A 17,253-nucleotide genomic window follows, 5' to 3' on the forward strand; every position below is an offset into this window, starting at 1 on the left:
CAGGAGCAGGAGGTGAGAGGGTGGAGGAGCCAGGAGAATGAAAACCCAGACTGTTTCTTCTTTTTTTAAGAGCCACAAGCTGAGATCAAAGGTGATATTTTTACAGTAACTGAAATAGAAAACCACTGGGCACACAGTGGGAGGTGAACAGCCGGAACACAGGCCCCTTTATGCAGCCTGTGGCCATAGCAGGCACACTGCCTCTGCCATGGAACATGGGGGACAGTGTGGCCATGATCTTCCAAGTCAGGTTCCAGAAAGACAGGAAAATAGTGAGCTATGGCCCTCAGTGCTGCAAGAGGAGAAAGACGGCAATGAACGTTGTAGTGGGTGCCCAGTGCCTGACACCTTCCACCAAGGCCACCCTCTTTGTTCTTGCTGTGGGTGTTGGAGCTGTGCCAGGCTCTGTTTCATCCTCACTGAGCTGGGTGAGGAAAGATTATCATTAGCCCTCTTTTATGGAGAAGGAAACCAAGGCTGCAGGGAAAAATGATTTGGTCAAGTTCCACTGGGAATTGAGAGCAAATTCAGGACTAGAACCCTTGGGGTCCTGGTTCAACACAACCCTCTGCTCTCTGTAATCAGTCACTTACTTATTCACATACCAAATTATTTATTGAGCTTCTGCTCTTACTGGTCCTTGTTGGCCCTGCATAACAGGGTCACCCTCAGGTCTACTAGGGCACAAGTGCTCAAAGTGTGGTTGCCAGACCAGCAGAAGCAGCCTTACCTGGGAACATGCCAGAAATGCAGATTCTCAGGTTCCATCCCAGACTTGGTGAACCAGAAATTCTGGGAGTGGACCCAGCCCTCCATAGTTTCATGAACTCTCCAGGTGATTCTGATTCTGAGACATGAAATTTGAGAATCACTATACTGCATTAGCCTCTGTTTCCACACCTGTACTTCAGGGAAAATCACGATGCCCATCTCACAAGGTTGATCCCATATCAGTGAACACGTGCTGGGTGTGTTCCCTGTGCCAGGCATCCTTCCAGTCCTTTATAAAAATTAACTAATTTAATTTCACAAGTCTGTGCAATAGGAACAACCTTTTCCTCATTTCATGGATGAGGAAATGATGGCACAGAGAAGTAAAGTAACTTGCCCAGAGTCACACAGCTAATAAGTGGCAGAGCTCTAGAATCCAAGGTCTTAACAGCTCACCAATGGAGAGCCCCCAGCAGAGGGTCTGGCTCTGAGAATGTGTTCTGGGCATGGCTGGAGATGTGATGACGGCAATTAGCATTACATCACCTGAATTGGAGATGATGAGCCCCGTTTTGTAAATATGAAATCTGCTGCCTTGTCAATATCCAGATGTGAGTCAGCTGCAAAGACAGCCTCAGTCTCTGAAACCCCAGTGCAGCCCAAGGCCCTCACCATCCATGCAGCTTCAAGACCACAGTATACTATCTTGGTCTTCTGGAAACATCCCAGTTTGCTGTCGGGAAGAGCACTGGGCTCCAGCCCAGGTGGGCTGGAACCCTGGTTTGACCTCTGAGGAGCTGCATGACCTTGGACAAGTCACCTCACCTCTTTGAGCGTCCTTTTCCCAATCTGTGAAGCAGATGATGACAGTCCTAACTCTGCCGGGTTCCTGTAAGGGTTAGAGAAGGTGACGTTTGTACCCAGCACGGAGTATGCACAGAGCTGGACATCAACATGCGGCTTGCCCCCTTTTCTTCACCTCCCTGCTGCTGCCTCAGTCTAAAGACCAGTTCTGGACCCTGAAAATGTTTTGAAAAACAAAGAAATAAGCCCCCAAATGATGAAAATGCACTTGGCCTCCAGCCTCCCTGCCCTCTTCCAGAATCCCCTGAAACAACCCCCCAGCCAGGATTTCTGGGGTGAAACACTGGCAGCTGCTGCCTCCAAGTCGGAATGAAGTAGCCATGGAGGGAAGAGGAGGTGGCCTCTGCACACCAGCGCCACCAGCCAGGCGTCTGCAATCAGCGCAAGCATCTGCCTGTCGTGAGGCAGATGGGCCCAGACATCTGAAGCTCATTAGCTGCCTCCTCCCCGGGGGTTGACCCCTCTTGGTGAGAATTATTCCAGACAGAGCCACAAAGGATGAAGCAAACCAAGACCAGGTGAGGTGTGGCCACGGTTGGGGCGGGACATCGTCTCTTGAGTGTCCTCTAGGGACCCCTGGATTGCAGAGGAGGCTGGGAGAAAGCACTAGGCCTGGGCCCAGTCCAACCACAGGCTCCTTGGTCATGCAAAACTGGAGAGAGGTCCTTTTCCCTTTCTGGGCCTCAGTTTCCCCATGTGTACATTGTAGAAAGGCCAAGCAAGATACACACTAAGGGCTTTCCAGTCCTGACATCGTGAAGTTCCAGCCTGACTTATAATTCCTGCCCTCTGGGGTTTGGCCCAGTGCTGGTGGGAGGTGAGTGATGGGTGGTGGTGGGGAGATACTTCAGGGATGGAGAACCATGACCATCCCTCAGGCTGGACATCACAGGGGGGCTGCGAGGGGAAGACCAGAAAGTGGTACTGCGTTCCAGAACAGTCAGCTAGGTGCCACCTCGGTCCACATAGGCGACAGAGATGGTGTGAGCTGAACCTCCTGGAGCAGGGCTGTTGCTGGGCCGATGGCCAGGCTCAAGAAACTCTTCCTTCTCTGGACCCACCACTCCACCCTGCTGTCCAGATAGGCCACAGCTGACTGTCACCTAGCAATTTCTCTTGACTCCTTATTTTATGCCTGGCACTATTCTAAGCAGTGTACACATACTAAAATCATTTAACCCTTTTTACTGGTTGACAGGTCCTGGGTGATTTACCAGCCTGGAGTCTGGCCCTCATCTGCCTTTCCTGACATTGACCTTCCTCAAGACACCTGAGAGGTCAGACAAGCTGTCCCTGACCATGTCACTCAAGATGGATGCCTCCTCCCAACACTGTAGTGACGGACACCAGGCAGTCCCCCTTTCCACTGACACAGTGCTCTTGTCCCATCCCCAGTCTCCTTCCCTCCTGGGAGCCAGTTCTCCGGGAGGCTGTTGCCTGGTGGGCTTGGAATCTGAGCAGAGGGGCCAAGAGGGCTAGTGCAGAGGGCTGTTCACGCAGACCTCGGTGAAGCCTGAGGACTGCCTCCACTCCGAGCAGAGGCCCACTGCGGGGCCTGGGATGGGCACACCCCCCAGACAGCAACTCTTACCTTCCGGACAGCATTGGACGTGCACATAGCCAACGTGGGCTTGTCTGAACCTTGGCTTTTCTCTGGACGCCTCACTCCTGGTTGCTGCTTTCTTTCTTTGATGGTTAACCCCGCTGATGAACAGGCTGGAGAGCGGTTTCCTGAGAAGTCATCTACTTCTCACAGGACAACCTTATAACAGGCATTTCTAAGAAAGAGTCAGAGAGAGGCGGGGACCTGCCCAAGCTCACACAGCCAGTCAGGACTGAAACAACCCTGGATTCCAAGACCATTCCCAACTAGTGTATCACTTTCAAGTAGGAAAAATGAATTATATAACTGCAGAAAAACACGAAACTGCAGATAAGCAAAAGCAGAAATAAATACACCTTTTCTCTGAAACGTTACTGCCCTGCCACGCCCCTTCTCTCCTCCCAGGCCTCAGCCATAATCAATACCTCGCCTCCCTTTGCCAACAGCTGTTCCCTGAGGAATAAGCCTTGACAGCACATCCTGGAAGACAGCCTTAGACCAGATTCTGGAAAGGCCTGGCGTCTCTTCCCCAAAGGCAGAGCTTCCGCCCAAACGGAACTGTTTAAGTGCAGGATATAGTAGGAGAGGCTCCCAGCCAGGGGTCCAGAGTCTGCATCCAGCCCTTCCCGGTCTGTGAACTGTGTGACCTCAGGCTGGTCCTTGCCCTTTCCATTTCTTCTGCTGTAAAATGAAGACTTAGACTTGACCAAGCGGTTTCCCCACAGCCTATCTGAGTCTGCTGGCTTCTCTCGGGCAAGGACCACGTGAAGTGGACCACAGGATTGAGAATCAAAGGGCAGGGTTCAAGCTCCCCCAGGGCCATCACTCCCTAGTCATGTGACCCTGGCAGGGCACTGCACCACTCTGCCCCCTCCTGGGAAGGTACAGACCAGAGTGCTTAGGCTCTGTGTGTTCCGGGGCTGCCACAGAGCCCATGAAAGGTGGATGTCAAAAACCTCTGGACGACAGAAAGGACGGCTCTACTGGATTACCTGAGGGTGCCCCCTGCCTGCCCAGTGCCTGGCTGCATCCTGGCTCAGGGGGTCTGGCTCAGGCCTGCAGACGGAGCTACTGCCTGCCTGCAGGCTCCCGTAGATCTCTCAAGAGAGTGTGTAGACCCTGGGTCCAGCCCATGTGTGAAGTGTCAGTAACGTTGCTCAGAGGGCCTCAAGGCCCATGACATCATGGACAGAAGTTTCCATGGTGGAGCTCCCAGAGCTCAGGCTACTTTAAAAAGCAGCACTGCCTTTCCTCCTGCCTGTCTTTTTCCATTTTGGCTGAGGCCTGGAATGTGAAAGCGGCTACATCAGTGCAGGAAGGAGTAAGACTGGGCTCCCAGGCTGACTCTGCTTTCTGGGGTCCAAAAACAATGGCAAACTTGGGGAGTCTGGCCCCTGCTTCCTCATGTCCACCTCCACTCCATTCCAGCCTCCCCTGGCGGGATCAGGGGAGGGGGCTCCAGTGGCCTGCCTCTGGGTCCCAGGTGATCTCTCTGGACCTCAGCTTGCCATCTGTTATGGTCTGGAGGTTTGTGTCCCTCCCACCTCCCCCAAATTCATGTGTTGAAACCTTACCCCTCCACCCCACCCCACCCTCCACCATGTAATGGTATTGGGGGAGGGGCCCTTGGGGAGGTAATTAGGTTTAGATGAGGTCATGAGGATGGGGGCCCCCATGATGGGATCAGTGTCTTTATAAGAAGAGGAAGAGAGACAGGAGCTCTCTGTCTCTGCAAGTGCACTCAAAGGGGTCACGTGAGCATGCGGTGGGATGGCAGCCGTCTGTAAGCTGGGGAGAGGGTTCTCACCAAGGAGCAAGCTGCCACCCCCTTGATCTGGACTTCCCAGCCTCCAGGACGGCGAGCGTTAAATGTCTGTTATTTGAGCCCTGCAGTCTACGCAGTTTATTGTAGCACCTGAAGGGACTAAGACACAGCTATGAAATGGGCATAATAACCCCTCCCCTGACTATTGCTGATAAGAACAAAATGGAATAATAGCTAACAATTCATTTAGTCATGAATTCATTCAACCAATATTCATGAAGCACCTTTTGTGTAACGGGCATTGTTGCAGGAACTGGAGTATAGCAAGGAGCACACTAGACAAAAATCCCTGCCCTCGCGGAGCTGCCACTCTAGTAGGGGAAGACAGACAATAACCAGAAAACAAGCAAAGGATCCAGTATGCCCGCTGATAGTAAGTGCCAGGGAGGAAGAGCCTACCTAGAGGGAGGATAGGAAGGCCAGCAGGGAGGGGCGCACCTGTTTGCACTTTGATAGAAGGTGGTCTGGGCAGGCCTCCCTGAGAAGGCGCCCTTGGGAGGTGCTGAAAGAGAAGAGAGGAGGCCATGCAGTCACTTGGGGGAAGGCACCCCCATATGAAAGGACACTGGCTATTGTAGGAAGCAGCGTACACACTGGAAATGACTTTTAGGTGTGTCTCCTGTGTGTTGAAAGCCCTCAGCTCCACTCTGGGTACAGACAGGCTCTGCACAGTTAAGGGCACAGCTGGATGGTGCACTCACATCTTACCTACTAGACATAATTTATCTGGGCTTTGCTAAGCAGCTCTTTAATGTCAGCACCAGAGACTGCCTGAAGGTGCCAGAGAGAGCTCAGACTTACTGCCTGACCAAGCAGACTGGGTGTCAGGAGACCTGGGCTCTAGTCCTGGCTCTGCTGCTGGCTGACAGTGTGATATTAGATGAGGCGCTGCTATCTCCAGGCCTCAGTTTCCTTAAAATAAGATGGCTCGTGGTTGCGAGGGACTATGGGGAAGGGGGAAAGAGGCATGACTGCTGTTGGGTCTGGGGTTTCTTTTTGGGGTGATGAGAAGTTCTGGAAGTAGATAGTAGTCATGGTTGCACAACTTTGTGAAATATACTGAAATCCACCGAATTGTACACTTAAAAAAATCTTTATTAATAAAGGTGGTTAGTTGGACAAGATGACCTCTAAAAGAAGAAGCACTAATATTTTTTGTGCCTACAGTACCCAGGGGCCTGGCCTCATCATTATGTCACCTCAGATATGTAGGGTTCTTTCCAGTTCAGACTATCTGTGATCCAACACGATGATATTCACATTACCAGTAAGCCCCACTTGAGCCCTTTCTTCAGGCCCAGCGCTAGTCTAGAGATTGGGAGAAGAGGAGGGGATGCATTCTCGCCCTGCAGGAGTTCAGAGCCTGTGGAAGAAATCAGAAGTGCACATTGTGACCAGAGGTTATTTTCTTTAGGTCTAGCTCCTTGCTTTCCTTTCCTTACATAGGAAAGAAACCAAAAATACAAGGGAGGTACAAAACTATGTGGCCATACAGGGGTCCTGGGAGTTGATTTATTCATTTATGCATTGGGGCTGTTGCTGGGTGCTCAGGATACAACAGTGGGCAAGTCAGATGCAATCCTGCCCTTAGGAAGGGAGATAGACCTTAAAATGATCAAACACACAATTAAGAATTCCTGTCATTATTGTGATTGTGATGGGAACCATGCGGGGAAAACACACAATGTACTGAATGGCTTAACAAGGGCACTGGTATGGCTGAGCTGAGTTCTAAGAGCAAGTAGGAACAATGAAGGAGTGTGGAGATGTGTTGGTGATGGTGTGAGGTGGGTGTTCCAGACAATTCCAAGGCCCTGTCTGCAGAGGAAGGCAGGTGTGCATGAAGCACAGAGAAGTGCAGACAGCTGAGCAGAAACAGGACAAGCCCAACCCTGCAGGGTCTTAGAGGCCAGGGGCCATACATATCCATTTATGCCTGCTGTCCCCACTCACTCCCAAGTGTTCCAGTTGGACAATACAGGTCTCCTACCTTCAGGCCACATTGAGGAGTCTGTCTTAGGAGCAACTGCTGTTCCAGGAAGGCCTGGTCATTCCTCCCTCCCTCCCAGCCTCCAAGCTGCTGCTCCGTGTGTCCAGAGCAAGGGCCTGCCGGCCTGAGCAACCACGTGGTCATTTGAGCTGCATGACATGCAAAGAGCCCTGCTGGCAGCACCTGGTCACCTAGCTCCACTGCCTTCCTCCCAGGCACACCGTGCACCCCCCATGCCAGCTTCCTCCTCTTCAATAGCTTTTGGTGAGAGCTTTTCCTCCAGGTCTCAGGCCAAGCATGATTCTTGGCTTCAGGTTTGTTGAGCTGGTTTCCAGCCATCCCCACCCTCTGCTACTCCCCGAGGACCTGCTCAGCCCCAGCCTCGCACTCTTTCCATTCTGTTTAAAATTTCTGCCTGTCTTTATTTGCCTCTCTGTGTGACTCTGTCCCTCTCCTGGGCCTCTCTCTGTTTTGCCCCCCTTCTCTTTCTCTCTCTTTTCTCTAGGGCAGCTTGGCATTATGAAAAAGCATGTGCTTTGGGTCAGATGGAACAGGGTTCAAACTCTCGCTCTGTCACCTGCTGGCTGCATGATTGGGGGCAAATGTACCCTTCTCTGTCCGCCAGTGGTGGCATCTATGAAATGGGAGGTCTCCTAACTCCTGCTTCTCTGGGTGAGTGCAAGCTGAGAGGCAGTTCACAAAGTGCCTCCTGGGAAATAGTAGATGCTCAACGAATGGTAGTTTCCTCTTACCTTTCTTCTCTGTGCCCTTCTGCACATGTTGCTCTCTTAACCACAGAGCAAGAAACAAAAGCCCTCTTGCCAGACACCAACCTCCCTGCTCTCTGTCAGCACAGCCCTACCACACCCAGACAGAGCGGAGCCAAGGCACCAGGTCGTGCTTGCCGCTAGCCCTGCGGCTGGGGGGCGAGGCTGGATGTCACGGCCAGGCAGGCCTCTCGCCACTGGGCTCCAGAGAGGACTGAGCTGTGCTGTGATGTAGGCACCAGAGTCTTTTGTTTTTTTTCACCAACTGAAGGGCAAGAAAGGTAGCTTTTCAACACCATCCCTGGCCTGCGGACTTCTCACTGTCCCCCCCACATCACACCCTGCACTTTCCAGCCTGCAAGCCATTGCTTGTGCCCCCCACCCCATGCACACCCTCCTGTGGTTTACCTCTCCTTTGGAGTCTTGCACCAGCTCTGGAGCTTAGACATGACAGAGAAAGAAACTGAGGTGCAGAGACATCCAGATATTAGGTTGTTTTTTCTTTTTTACAAGAATGTGTTCAGTGTATCGTGCTATTTCTTAAAAGACAAAATACAATAGCTTCCTGGGGTTATAGTGGGTCTGGGATTAAAACACAGGTCTGCAGGACTTCAAATTTCTCATTTGTTCTCCTCTCTCTGCCACACTACCTATCACATAAAGTGACCATATGGACCTTACTGTACCTTCCTGGCCGTCACTTACAAGGTAATTATGTAAATAAACCCATACATTTATGGTGTGTTGATTTTTTGACAACGGATCCAAGACAATTTTATGGAGCAAGAATAGTCTTTTTAATAAATGATGCTGAGACAATTGGGTTCCACATGCAAAAGAATGGTGTTGGATCCTTACCTCATACTGTACACAGATTAACTCAAAATGGATCAAAGACCTAAAAGTTAGAGCTACCGCTAGAGGACTCTTAGAAGAACATATAGGTGCAAGACTGGCCTTGGACAAGACAATGATTTCTTAGAGATGACACCAAAGACACAAGCAACCAAAGGAAAAGATAGAGATATGGGACTTCATAAAAATTAAAAACACTGGGCCTGAAAGAACACTGTCAAGAGAGTGAAAAGCCAACCCACATAATAGGAGGAAATATTTGCAAATAATATATTTGGTATGGATGTAGTATCTTAGTATCTGGTGTATATAAAGAATTCCTACAACTCAAGAATAAAAAAAACAGATACCCCAATTTTTCAAATGGGCAAAAAATTTGAACAAACATTCTCCAAAGGAGATCTACAAATGGCCAGTAAGCACATGAAAAGATGCCCAGCATCAGTCACTGGGAAAATGACCATCACAAACACAATGAGATACCATGTCACCCCCAGCAAGATGGCCAAAATAAAAAAGACAGAAAATAATAAGTCCTGGTAAGGACGTGGAGAAATTGGAGCCTTCATACATTGTGGTAGAAATGTAAAATGATGCAGCCACTGTGGAGAATGGTTTGGCAATTCCCCAAAAGACATATAGAGTTACCATGTGATCCAGCAATTCCACTCCTAGCTTTATATGCAAGAGAACTGAAAGCATATATTTCATACAAGCTTGTACATGAATGCTTACAGCAGCATTATTTATAGTAGCCAAAAAGTGGAAACAACCCAAATGTCCATCAACTGATGAATGGATAAACAAAATGGGGTCTGTCCATACAATGCTATATTATCCAGTTATAAGAAGAAGGAAAGAAATGCTGATACATTGCTATAACATGGATACATTTGGAAATGAAACTGAAATGTCCAGAACAGGAAAATCGGTAGAGACAAAAAGGAAATTAGCAGTTCCTAGGGGCTGAGATGGTGGGTGGAATGTGAAATGATAAACATAGGATTTCTTTTTGAGGTGATGGAAATGTTCTGAAATTGGAATGTGATGATGATTTTGCACAAATTTGTGAAAATACTAAAAGCCACTGAATGGTACATTTTAAAAGGGTAAATGCACAGTAAGTGAATTATATCTCTTTTTTTTTTCCTTAAAAAAAGTAGTTGTGCAACCTAAGACAGGCACAGTCGCAGGGGGGCCATCAGGTGAGAAATTGGGGATCAACAGAGGTGAGGCTTAGAACCTCACCCCCCCATTCTGAGAGAAATCTTCTGCATCCGTGGATGTTTTATTGCCCTTGTCTAGCTTGGATTAACACATAGTCTACAGGCACACACCTGATCATCTACATTTGCTCTCTTACAACACTAAACTATGTTTTCTACCTTTGTCTTGCATCTACCTACCACTTCAGCATTTTATTAAAAATAATAATAATAATAATAATAAAGGGAGAAATGTGGGATCCACATATAAATCAAGTATAAAAATCAAACGAATATTCATATTTGACCTGATTGTTTATAGTTCATAATGCGTGATCAGGACCAAAAGTTTCTGTGATGACTGCCCTTGCACTGTTCACCATGTAAGAACTTATTCACTATGTAAGAATTTGTTCACCATGTAAGAACTTGTTCGTTATGCTTCAGAAAATTGGAGACTGACGAGAATTAGGCTTGGGGTGGATTAATGATTGTGCATTGAGCATTGACTCCCCTACACAGAATTTTATTGTTGTTAACAACCATTTGATCAATAAATATGAGAGATGCCCTCTCAAAAAAAAAAAAAAGTAGTTGTGTAAATCTGGGGGGGAATGTTGCAGAACATTGAACCCAACTTTCACCCCTTTCCCTTGTTTAAAATGGGGAGATCATAGCCCAGAGAAGGGAAGGATCACACAGCAAGTTTGAAACAGAGGAGGCCTAGAACTCAGAACTGCATCTGCTCCCGCTCCCCGGGCCAGATTATCAGTTCCTAGAGGACAAGAACCTTTATTAATCTCGTACCTCCTATAATAGCACAGAACTTGGCACACTTCACTTCAAGTAAGGGACAAGGGTGAGCTCAGGGACTCAGATGGTGTGCCCCACCCCCTGCCTGTTTCTTCTCTTCCTTCTTCCCTCCCCTGTGTCTTCCTCACACAGCAGGAAATATGGCTGCTGGAAGCTCTGGGGGGTCACACCTTTAGAGCTTGCATTCCAAAGAGGAACTAACTGCTTTCTCCCAGAACCCATTTATGCCAGCGGAGGGAAACAGCTCTGTTTGGTCCAGTTGGGTCATATTATGTGGCTAGGAAGATGCAGTTCTCCAAAAGACCAAGCCTTTTAGCAGGGTACTTACTGGGCTCGGTGATGGGCAGCTCCACCAGCGTCTCAGGAAGTGGAGGGAGGGGAGGGAAGGAGGGATTTATTTCACCCTGAGAAGGGGGTGGGGGTGGGGGGCGGGGGAGGCTGTTGGTATGATCCAAAAGCCAGGGAAGCAGGCAGTCATGGATTTTAGATGCAGAGTGACCTGGGGTGCCCGTCCCAGCTTTTCACTTCCTGGCTATGTGCACGTGGGCAAGTGACCTCCCACCCTCACCCATAGCCTCTGTGTTCTGGACTGCAAAGTGAGAACAGTAATTCCCAGCCCAAGGAGTTGTAAATATTTGAGATAGGGAGCTTAGAGTGAGAGCCTAGAGCCTGGCACACAGTAGGGGCTATGCTAAGGGCAACTACTATCCTTGTTATTGATGCTTTGGATGGGTTGATGTTCAGCCTTGGGTCAAGAGCTGAGGATTCTGAGAAAATGCTTTAGACAATGGGGGTTTCCCAAGGCCCAGATCCCTGGCCCAGGGCTGAGAGGGTGGCAGTGAGAGAGACCACTCCCCCCTGGGAAAGGATGTATTAAGTATCATATCTGTGGGGCAATGACTCAGGGTCAGCCCAGTGCTGCCCCAACCTGCTAATGACCTTGGCCTGATGACCTGCCCTTTCTGAGCTCAATGTTCCCTGAACAAGAGAGCACGGCTGTGGATGGCTGCTCAGGGCTCCTCCTCATCTAAGGCTATTATGAACTCAACAAATGTCACCTCCCAAAGTGCCCTACACTCCCATTTTACAAAGGCATGGAGCAGCCCTCACTGCAGAGTTGAGCTCCAGTCTTTGCACAGCCCTGTGCTGGGCATGGGGACTCACAGATGACTCTGACCAGGCCCTGTGCTCAGGGCACCTGCAGCCTGCTAGATGAATAGACATAGTCACGGGAGCTCAGTCACTGATGCCCTGTGTGACTTTGAGCAAGTCACCACCCTGCTCTGGAGTTATCTTTTGCCCCCTTTGTAAGGGAAGGAGTTAACCATGAGGATGACAGCCTGTGGCCAGGCTTGCAGCCCCATCTTGTTCCACAGAGGTGGCCGGGTAGCCCAGCCCCCATACTGCAGCCTTAGCATCTAATGACATCATCCACAACCCTCTCCGTTTCCCCAGCAACTGGGGTGCTGGCCCAAACTCTCTAGGGTCCCAGGCCGTCTGGATTTCCTTACACACAACTGTACCTCGTCCACATTTTCACAATTAAATTGTCAGTTTGGGTTAAGTGCTGTCTGCTGACAGCTGTCAACCTCTCTCTGGCTCCCCTCTCTCCACCCAGAGCAGGTAAGTGAGACCATCTTGCCCAGTTCCTCGCTGCTGTGAAAAGAAGCCAGGATGTGAGTGGGAGGCAGGAGGTCTGGGTTCCAGCCCAGCTCTACCATACATTTGCCGTGTGGCCTTGGGCATGTCACTTCTCCTCTCTGGGCTTAAGTCTCAAAGGAGCCCATAACTGTGGCAGGACTTAGAAAACTGTAAAGTTTAGCTCAGGGACCAGGATGGTTCATAAAATGAGCCAGCAGATGTTGCAAGGAACTTCTGTGGGTCTCCAGCAGAAAATGGTTAGTCCCACTCTGATTTACCCTGTATATATACATCTGGCTACAGATCTGGCCCCACAGGTTTTCTTTTCTGTCTCCCTCACAACCTGTTCCTATCCCAATTGTCCTCATCCCAATTGTCCCCTCCCAGGCTCTCAGGAAGTCTCTCTCATCTTCCCTCCTTACCCAGCCCTAGATACGCCCAGACCTGAATCCCATACCTGACCTCCCCCTGCCGGCTTCAGACCTCCTCCACATCCCTCTGGGCAAAGCCCATGCTCCTTAGCTCAGCGTTCAGGGCCCTTCCTGGCTCGGGCCTGTCCTCCTCCTGAGTTGTTTTCCCTCTTGCTGTGCTTGATACCAGCAGCACCAAACCCCCCACTTACTCTTCCTTGAATCCAAACTTCTCCCTCTTGTCTCTGCTTAAGCTGTTCCCGCTGCTGGGAATGCCCTCCCCCACCCCCAGCCACCTGACAATTCCGCCCCCACCTGCACATTATTTATATAGACATGAACGCTGAGTACAAATGAGCTCTCCATCTGGAACTGTTTATGTACCTGGCAGAAAAGGAACTAACCTTTATCAAGGGTTGATTACTTGCAGAGCATTTTATATATGTCATCTCTTTAAGCCTCATGGCAACTCTAGGTGTTCCTATTTTCCAGATGAAAAAACTGAGGCTCAGAGACAGGAAGTGTCTTGTCCAAGGCCCTACAGAGGTGGGGTTGGAGTCGAAACTCCACAATGTGTGATCCCAGAACTCACGCTTGTTTTGGGCCTTGGTGAAAACACTTGCCTTGAGATTATGGTTGTGGCCGGGGTTCCATGTACATGGCAATATTTGCCATTAAGTGAGGTTGTACTGCTTTGCAAATGCCGGGGACCACTGTTATGTACCCAAGGCTGTCAAATAGAGGAGGGCATGCAGGAAGAGAGCCAGAGCCACCAGAGGAGTTATAGGTCTCTGCTCTAGATGGATGAGGACCTTCTCCCAGGCAGAGTCATCCCAGAATGGAAGAGACGTCCATTCATCTCAGAATGAATGAAGGGAGTGAGCTCTCTTCCCTGGCGGTATGCAGGCAGAGGTTGGGTGAGGACATTCATTCATTCATTTTTCCACTTTGGAGCAAATACAGTTAGCTAGTCCTGAGGGAGCACTAAGCATGCAGGTGGGCAAGACAGCCATAACTAACCACATGCTGGTTCCCAGAGCAGCAGAGACACCTCCAGGGGTTCCAGGGGTTCCAGGGCTGCAGCTACAGGAGTATGAGAGCCCAGCTCTGAGATTCAGAAATGATCTTAGATAAGTGCGTATTAGTGTTTTTCACTATTTAAACCTGGCTGCTTCAGGTATCTCTTGCTATATAACAAAACATGTCAAAATTTAGTGGCTGACAAGAATGATTGACTGGTTCTCCTGAGTCTGTGGGCTGACCAGGCAGCTCTGCTGATCTCACTAGGCTCACTCTCATGGCTACATTTGACTGGTGGGTCAGCCAGGCCTAAGTTCTGCTGTATGGCTGGGCCAGCTGGGCCCCTTCCATGTGGCCTTAGGGCCTCTCTCTGCACTGGCCCTTATCATCTAAGAGTCCAGCCTGGGCTTCTGATGTGCAGCTGGTCTGGGCTCCAGAAGAGTGAGAGCTGAAGCCTAGGCTCTAGAATGTGCAAACTTTACTTCTGTCACAGGCATTCATCCGGGCCAGTCACGAGGCCAGCCCAGATCAAAGGGTGGGGAAACAGATGGCACCTGTGAATGGAATCAAATTTCAATGGGGTGTACATGTCCTGGGATGAGAGGAATTGGTGCTGTTAAAAAGCTACGTCACTCTGGCCTTCCCAGAAAGAGTTCACACCAGTGACAAATGACTACATGGCTTATGGCCTGGGTGTCAGGAAACCTGATTTCCCTTGTCTCCTGCACTGTAGACCGAGTGATGTGAGACAAACTGCTCTCCTCTCTCAGCCCCAGTTGCTCTGTACAATGGGGGCCCTGGGTGTGGCTGGTCTCTGGCCTGTGTGTGCAGGGTGAGACCCAGAGGCAGAAACACCAACTTGGAGAAGAAACTGCTAACCTAGCTAGACACAAGTGCCCCAGTGGTCCGCTGCTTCCCATTCATCCCATTCTGTTCATTCCCAGGGTCCCAGGGCAATAACAGCCATCCATCAAAGGGAAGACATGTGACTCAAGCAGGCCAATCAGCCATTTCCCTGGGACTGATACAGAGGCCCAGGAAGACAGAAGTTCTCACTTGCCCAGAATCCAAACTGGGGCTGTTGGTGGCTGCACAGCAGGGGAAAGGGATGAAGCCTGCATCTGCTCAGACAGCAGCAAGAAGCTGAAATGCGTGTCAGCACTCCTGGGGGCACTGGGGGCACTGCATGAGCCAATTGGTTTCTCTTACGTTTAAGCTACTCGGAGTGGAGTTTCTCTCTTGGAGCTGAAAAAGGCCTGAGAAACACAAACATTGTCTCCTGAGCAGCCACCACCACAATTAAACAATCAAAAGTTGAAAGCGGCCTTTCAGAAGGGACTTACGAAAGGAACGCCCTCAGTAGACATGACGGGTGGCATTTTGTTATGTGCATCCAGGAAAGAAACCTCTCCACTGACCCTCGCCCCACCAAGCCTGCTCCCTGAGCCTTGTAAAAGAACAACTGCTAGCCCGCCCGAGGTAACTGAGGAGGAGAAAGTAACCCCCTCCCCAGGCAGCAGGCAGACTTCAAAGGGCCCACAGCCCTGGGTTTGCAGCCAGGCTCTACCACTCACTCTCTGTAAGATGTTGTATAAATTACCAGATGGGTCTGGGGCTCAATGTGTTCATCTACTGAGTACAGCCTGCCTCACCCATAGGCACAGAAACTGCCTGGCGCACAGGAGGTGCTCGCTCAGTCAGCATCAGTTCTTTCCTGCAAGGTTATCTCCCAGTAACCTTGGGAGTGGTTCAGTGGGTTTCTCACTGTGCACATGATGAAAACAAGGGCCACAGAGGCTGAGCGACTTGCCCAGGGTCACACAGTGGGTAAGTGAAGGAGAAGAATCTGAGAGCCAGGCACAGGTGCTCTGATGACATGCTTGCTGCTATTTGATGCCCCTCTTCCTTGCCTGTAAGATCTGGCCTCATGGGGCAGGCCAACCCCAGGGTCATTGGACAACTGGGCCAGGCTACTCTGCCCAGAGCCCCTGTGCACTGCCTTCCCAGGAAGGCCTTTCTGAAAGCACCCTGGTGCTGCAAACAGCTCTCTTTGGTCTCATTGTATCTACTGTGTTGATGGTTCATGCTATAAACAGGTAAGGGTCAGCCCTGGTTGGAGCTGAAAAAATCCCTTGGAGGTTATCTAGTTCAACCCCCTCACTTACAGATGGGGCGACTGGGTTCAGAGAGGGCAAAACAATTATCTATCATACAGGGCTAAGGACTATATCCAGGTCGCGCATCCCCCATCCTGGAAGCAGCCGCCTCACCCCCACCCACCTCCACCAAGGCCTTGGCCCCAGGGGAGGGAAGCTGAGGTGGTGGAGGGGTCAACAGAGGTTAACATGCTGAACAGAACTGTAGCTTCCCACTTCCCCAAGTCCTTTCAGTGTGGGTGCTCCCCCCCCCACTGGGCGGGGCTGTTTGCAGGGGCTGGGCTGAAAAGCCCGCTAACAGGAAGCCCCCAGCACATCCGGGCGATAGGATAACCAGAATCATCCATGGTTACTGAGGAGAAGGAAAATATATTAACACCCACTGCAGCAGCAGCCAAGTGTGTGCCTACCCTGCTCAGATCAGAGCCTCCTCCTCTCTGAAGGGGAGCCTGCAGCCCAGGTGGCCAGCACAGGCCTGACACACAGTGGCCCTTAGGAGGCCCCTGGCAGGGGGAAGGAGGAGGAAATGGGGAGGTAGAAGATCAGTTGGTTCTGAAGATGAAAAAGAACATGTTCTGTCTCAGTGACTCCCAGGATGTCTGAGGTGGTAAAGTAGTCCCCCTTATACAAGTGGGGCCTGGGGCCAAGGGAGGTCTCCCTGGACTCTCAGTCCAAGATTCTGCCACACTTCCTCATTTCCCCGCTTGGCCCAGGACAAGCGGCCAGCTGAACTGATTGATGCCTAGATCTAAATTCTCAAAACAGAGCTGAGTAGCTGGGAGGGGCCAGGAGGGATCAGGGCTAGGCTTCAGGGGTCTTGGGGTCTTCTGACTTCCCCTCTACTCCTCTCCAGACAATGGAAAGTCACTATCCACCTCCCCTCTGTTTCAGTGGGGTACACTAGCTGTAGTGCCCAAAAAGACCTCGGTTTCAAATATCAGCTCAAACACTTGCCAGCCTCACTCTTTAGAGCCTTCGGTTCCATATGATGGAAGGGGGGTACTAATCCCCATCTTGGAGAATTATAGAGGATTTTATGGGATTGTATTATGGATGAGGAAACTAAGGTTCAGGGTGGGTAAGCAACTTGCTCAAGATCACACAGCTAAAAATAAAATTGGGAAAAATCAGCAGTGGAACCTAAGTCTATGTAACTCCACACTGCTTTCCATTTCAACTCTAGCTGGGAACCAGAGGGAGACTTCTGGCAGAAGGACTGCTTATGAAAATGTTTCAAGGCAATTGACTTAGCTTCTCAAGAGAGCAGAGAGCTAGACCCAGAGGAGGGTGCATCCCAATAGGACAAAGACCACCTGGGATGGCTCTGACTGTGGTGACCAGAGTGCCTTGGGTGGGTGAACTAAGGACACTCTTGACCCCTGGAGGCCATTGT

At 50.2% G+C, this 17,253-nt stretch overlaps 1 long non-coding RNA gene across 2 annotated transcripts in view; it reads right to left on the reverse strand.

Moving 5' to 3' along the window:
• Positions 1-17,253, reverse strand: part of LOC130684866 (uncharacterized) — a 20,567-nt gene continuing 3,314 nt past the window's right edge. Inside the window, exons 2-5 of one of the 2 annotated variants that reach the window (XR_008999204.1) lie at positions 6,264-6,366; positions 3,167-3,353; positions 1,537-1,600; positions 1-424 (exon numbers count right to left, since the gene is read on the reverse strand). This is a non-coding gene — a long non-coding RNA (uncharacterized LOC130684866). Of the gene's footprint in view, positions 1,601-3,166; positions 3,354-6,263; positions 6,367-17,253 lie in introns of both variants that reach the window. The other variant, XR_008999203.1, reaches the window with a different exon arrangement.

This window comes from Manis pentadactyla, chromosome 9 (assembly GCF_030020395.1).
Source record: "Manis pentadactyla isolate mManPen7 chromosome 9, mManPen7.hap1, whole genome shotgun sequence".
Classification (NCBI taxonomy): Eukaryota; Metazoa; Chordata; class Mammalia; order Pholidota; family Manidae; genus Manis; species Manis pentadactyla.